This window comes from Tamandua tetradactyla, chromosome 9 (genome assembly GCF_023851605.1).
Source record: "Tamandua tetradactyla isolate mTamTet1 chromosome 9, mTamTet1.pri, whole genome shotgun sequence".
Classification (NCBI taxonomy): Eukaryota; Metazoa; Chordata; class Mammalia; order Pilosa; family Myrmecophagidae; genus Tamandua; species Tamandua tetradactyla.
Genome location: NC_135335.1, coordinates 77,561,159 through 77,567,171, shown reverse-complemented (window position 1 = coordinate 77,567,171; position 6,013 = coordinate 77,561,159). Strand labels below are relative to the sequence as shown.

General features: G+C 42.7%; 1 pseudogene; it reads right to left on the bottom strand.

The window, feature by feature from the left end:
• Window positions 1–2,118: 2,118 nt before the first annotated feature.
• LOC143645735 (peptidyl-prolyl cis-trans isomerase FKBP3 pseudogene) lies at window positions 2,119–5,432 on the bottom strand (annotated as a pseudogene).
• Between the last annotated feature and the right edge of the window lie 581 nt (window positions 5,433–6,013).

Below are 6,013 nucleotides of genomic sequence, written 5' to 3'. Positions count from 1 at the left end.
TTGTTCAAATTTTTCCATTCTTTTCCGGATAGTTTCTGTTTCTTTTTGGAGTTCAGATGTTTCATCCTCCAAATCACTAATTCTATCTTCTGTTTCTTTAAATCTGTCATTGTAGGTATCCATTGTTTTTTCCATCTTTTCTACTTTATCTTTCACTTCCATAAGTTCTGTGATTTGTTTTTTCAGTTTTTCTATTTCTTCTTTATGTTCAGCCCATGTCTTCTTCATGTCCTCCCTCAATTTATCGATTTCGTTTTTGAAGAGGTTTTCCATTTCTGTTCGTATATTCAGCATTAGTTGTTTCAGCTCCTGTATATCATTTGAACTATTGGTTTCTTCGTTTGACTGGGCCATATGTTCAATTTTCTGAGCGTGATCCGTTATCTTCTGCTGGCGTCTGGGCATTTAGTCAGATTTCCCCGGGTGTTCGACCCCACAGGTTGAAAGATTTTTCTGCGCAGTCTCTGGGTTCTGTTCTTCCTATCCTGCCCAGTAGGTGGCGCACGTGGCACACGCCTGTCTGTGGGTTCCACCAGCGAAAGTTGCTGTGGGTCCCTCAACTCTGGAAAACTCTCGCCGTAGGGGAGGTTCGGCAACCGAAGCGTCTTGGAAGAATGCCAGCCGGCCCGGGGTTCCAAACGCGGGGAGGGTCGCCGGCTGTCGCAGCACAGGAGAGCGTCCAGCCAAATTAGCTAGTCGGCCCGGGGCACCAAGCGTGGCGGGAGGGCGCCAGCTGTCGCAGCCCGGGAGAGTGCACTGCTCCCAGCCGACGGGGGAGTCACGTGTTTGGAAGGGATCCCCCGGTCACTGTTCTCCGCAGTCTGGGGATTTCCGACCCAACTATCTCAGTTGTTCCGGGGGGCCTCGTGTGGTGGGGGCACCAGCCGCCGCGGCCTAAGGGGACCGCCTGTCCAATTCTACCAGCTGGCCTGGGAAGGTGGAAGGGAGGGACTCTGGTCGCTTGCTGTCCCACCCAGGAAAGCCCGTGCCCCTTGGTGATCTCACCGGAGCTGGTTCTCCCAGATAGTCAGCCGTTCCAGGATGGGGTACGCTGTCCCTTTGATCTCCCTCGTGGCTCCGGGAGCTGCTCTGTATTATCTCCACTCCCCCAGTAGTTGTTCTGGAGGAGGAAAGGTGAGGGCGGCAAGGCTGTCGAGGCTGGTAGCGGAGGAGCACGGTGAAGGCGGGGGAAGAGGGCACCGTGTTGGTTGGAGAGCAGCCGGAGCAGGAGGGGGAGGAGGGGGCGCACGCGGCGGTCCGGGGGAGAAAGAGAGGAGGTAGGGAGGTCGGGCGGCTCGGCTGCTGCGGGGCGCGTGCGCCGCGCGGCGGTCCGGGGGAGAAAGAGAGGGGGTAGGGAGGTCGGGCGGCTCGGCTGCTGCGGGGCGCGTGCGCCGCGCGGCGGTCCGGGGGAGAAAGAGAGGGGGTAGGGAGGTCGGGCGGCTCGGCTGCTGCGGGGCGCGTGCGCCGCGCGGCGGTCCGGGGGAGAAAGGACGTCTTCTTTTTTATTGTAAGCACTTAAAACTATAAATTTCCTTCTTAGTACTGCCTTTGCTGCACCCTGTTAGTTTTTGGTATGTTGTGTTTTCATTTTCATTCACTTCAAGATATTTCCTAATTTCACTGCTGATTTCCTCTTTAACTCATTGGTTATTTAAGAGTATGTGGTTTTGTTTCCACATATTTGTGAATTTACCCTTTCCCCTCCTTGATTGATGTCTACCTTCATTCTGTTGTGGTCAGAGAATATACATTGTATGATTTCAGTATTTTTGAGTTTGCTGAAACTTGTTTTGTGATGCAACATACAGTTTATCTTGGAGAATGATCCATGTTCACTCAAGAAAAATGTGGGCTCTTTTTTGTTGGGTACAGTGTTTAATATATAACTGCTAAGTCTACTTCGTTTATACTATCATTCAAATTCTGTACTTCCTATTGATCTTCTGACTAAATGTTCTATCCATTATTAAGAGTGGTATGCTAAATTCTCCTACTATTAATTCACTATTAATGTAGAGCTATCAATTTCTCCCTTCAACTCTATCAGTATTTGCTTTATATATTTTGGGACTATGCTGATAGGTTCATATATAGATTTATAATTTTATATATTCCTGTTTAATTGTTCCCTTGACTCATAGTCAAGAGTGCTTCATCCCATCCTCTAATAACTTTGCCTACTCCAACCTTAAAAATTAAGGGCTTGGCAATTTTCTTTTTCTTTGAACTGGTTTTAATATTAGTGTCAGAAATAGTCCCATCCTTCAGCATTTCTGCATACCAGCAGTGAACAACATCTCCCTTTTGGGGGAAGGTGGTTTCAGCTCTCTTTAGGGACAGATTTTGTGCATTTTGGTGGACCCTCATCGTCCAGAGTCTCTTCAGACTTGGTCTTTGAGTTTTGTTCATTAAGCCTCACATTCTTCACCGGCTCTGACACTTGACTTATACTTTTGGTACCTTTGAAATGCTTACTTTCAAAAAGGTGATTATAGGCTGAATCCAAATGGTCCTTGTTAGAGGTTTTGGCCACATTTTTAATGTTTACTAATAATTTGTGTTTTGCAAGGAATAAATCTGAACTGTGGTCTTGCAGCAACTTGATAATATCCTTTCTGGGGAGCTGATCACCCATCGTGCAGCTGCTCCACAGTCCATGCCCACTGTGGGACGGCCACCACCGTCTTCCCCTGCTGCTTCTGCTTTATCCATTTACATTCAAGGTCATGACTGTTAATACCACAGGACTTTCTTCTGTCATTTTTTTCTATTTAGACTTTGTAAGCCTTATGCCTTTTTATGCCTCACGTCGATGAAAGCTTACCTACAAGTATAATGATCTTATTTAGGTTGTTACCAAATTAACTTCGGTAGCATGCACATATAGTTTTCCCATACTCTTCTGTCCCACCACTATTTTTTCTACCTTTTACCCCTTAAAACTTTGTACTATATATGTCCAGAAACCTATTACTTTTTTTTATGTATGTTTTATAAAGGCAGGGATTGCATTTCACTATTTTTCCATATAAGTATCTTGTTATTGCAGCATCATTTGTTGAATTTTTGTTTGTTTGGGTGTCTGTTTGTTTTCCTTGTTTTGGGGAAGTGCCTGGACTGGACTCGAACCCAGGTCTCCCTAATGACAGGCAAAAATTCTACCACTGAACTGCCTTCCCCCTCCATTAGTATTATTATTTTATTTTAATTTTTTGCATGCTGTATGGTGGGGTCACATTTCATTCTTTTTCCATGTGAGTATACTGTTATTGCAGCACCATTTTTTTTTTTTTTTGCTATTTGTTTATTTTGCTTGTTTATTCATTTTTGAGAAGTGCATAAGCTGGGAATTGAACTGAGTCTCCCGCATGGCAGGTGAGAATTTTATCACAGAACTACCCTTGCATATCACCCCCATTACTTAGAGCCTCTATAGTAAGTAAGCAGTAGAGTTATATATCAAACAATATAATACAAAAATACTGGTATCTATAATTGAACAAATGGCCCCCTTTACCATGGATCTCCATTTCTTGATGTTGCTTTGAACCACTGTCTGGTGTCTTTTTCTTTCAGAATGAAGGTCTCCCTTTAGCATTCTTTATAGGCCAGTACTAGTGGTGGTTTTTACCTGAGAGTATCTTACACTCCCATGTTTCGTATTATTATTATTATTTTTTTTTGTAAGGGCAGGACCAGGAATAACCCGGGCCTCCAGCCTGGCGGGTGAGAATTCTGCCACTGAACTGCCGTCACACCTCCCTCCCCCTAGTTTTTGAAAGAGGGTCTTGTTGGACATAAAATTATTGGCTGGCAGTGGTTTTCCTTCACTACTTAAAGTATTTCAACCCACTGCCTTCTTGAATCCGTGGTTTCTGATGAGACTGTGGCACTCCGTCTAATTGGGACTACCTTTTGTGTAATGCATTGCTTTTTCTCTTTCAGCTTTCAAAATTCTTTCTTTTTCCTTTGCATTTGATAGTGTGATCAGTATATGACAGAGTGTTTTTCTTCATGTTTACCCTGTTTGATATTCTCTAAGTTTCTTGGATATGATATTCATATCCTTTGTTTAGAAAGTTTTTGTCATTATTTCTTTGACTATTCCTTATGCCTCTTCTCTCTTTCTTCTCCTTCTGGCCTTCCATAACACATATATTGGTGCACACAATGATGTCTCAAAGCTATCTTGGGCTATTTTTGCTTTAATACTTCCTTTTCATTTCTTCTTCTCAGCCTGACTCATTTCAAGTGTCCTGTCTTTAAGGTCACTGGTTCATTAATCTGCCACCTCCAGTTTGCTCTTTAAACCCTTCTGCACATTTTTCATTCCAGTTATTGTGGCCTTGAACTCCAGTAGCTCTATCTGGTTCCTTTAAAAATTTCCATCTTTTGACTTAGACTCATATTGTTCACTCATTGTTTTCCTGATGTTCTTTAGTTCTTTCTCTATATTTTCCTTCATCAAGTTGAGCATTTTTAAGATCACTTTTTAAAGTCTTTGTTTAATATGTGCACATTCTCTTCTACAATGATGTTTTCTATATTTCTATCATTTTCCTTTGGATGGACCATCATTTTCTGTTTCTTTATTTGTCTGTGTTCTTTTCTTTTGCACTGTATATTTTAATATTTTAAATTGTTAACTCTGAGATTTACTTCCTGGTATGCTTGTTTCTTGGTTTTGTTACCAGCTGGTAATAAGGCAGAGACTTTCTTGCGTTTTACCTTATCAGGAAGGTTTGCCCAAGGGGAGTGCTGTGCGCGCAGTTTTTCTTGTCTCACTGCACTTTTTTGAGGGGGACTTTTGCCTGTGAGTTGTGTTGGAGTTTTATTGTCTGTAGGAGTTTGATTGTCCCCTCTGTTTCCTAGAAGACACACCACCTTCTCCCATGTATTTTATGCTGGCAGGCTTTTGTCTCAGATTGTCTGCCTGTTTTTATGTTCTTTTCATTGTCTCATGCTGCTTTTGCCTCTAGGGCAAATTATGGGTGTCATCCCCAGGAAAACTTTCCCAAGTCAGTCTCTCCCAGTCAAAACAGAGCCCAGGACCCACAAAGGGGGTAGAAACTCGCTCAAGTTCTCTGGGGGAGAAGGGTAAGTATGGTTCAAAAATCTTCTCTAACAGCTCCTCAAAGCCAAGGTTTCCTGGTCTTTCCTTCAGCTAACTGTTCCCTGCAGTCCTGAGGAATTGCTGCATCTTTAAATCCCCATGGGTTCACCTCTGCCCTAGGAGAATTGAAACAGTGACCCTGCCTTCTTTGTCCTGGGTGGGTTGAAACAATAACTGCCCTCAGAGCCAAGACTCGGTGATCTAATTTCACTAATCCAAAGCCATGATCAGCTATCAGTCATGCTTACCCTTGTTCTTGGGGAAGAGGGTTTTTACGTCTCCTTCTGTCACCAGCAGCTAACCAGAGGGTGGATCCCATGTCAGCCTGCTGTGAAAGCGAGAGATAGACACCAGTGTCTGCCACACAAAGAGAAAAACTTGAAAGAGTTCTTTACCTTAGTTTATCTGCCTCTTCTTTCTGCTCTTTCCTGGGTGTATATAGTGTTCTTCTAGCTTCTGGAGTTTTAGCTTAGTTGTTTCAGACAGTTCCCTCATGTTTACTAGTAGTTTTGGTGACTGGACAGATTCCTGGATCTCCTTACTCCTCCATCTTCCCTAGAAGTCCAGGTTTGCTAATGTTTTTGAGGATTTTTGTGACTATATTTGTAAGGAATATCAGTGTATAATTTTCGTCTTTATGATGCCTTTATATTAGAAGAAAACTTCCTACTGTCTTATTTCTATGTGAAGTGTCATCACATCAATATATGAACTCATTCTTTTTCTATCATCATACAGACAATGCAAATTTATATTAATATAGGAAAATGAGCTCTCATCATAATGTGTCTTCTGAATAGAGGAAAAGCAAATAATTTATTTGTGAAGATACATATTTAGAAAGCAGATTGCTAAGTTGTATTTTATGGTGCTTTTAAAGAAGATTTTCATCATTCAGTA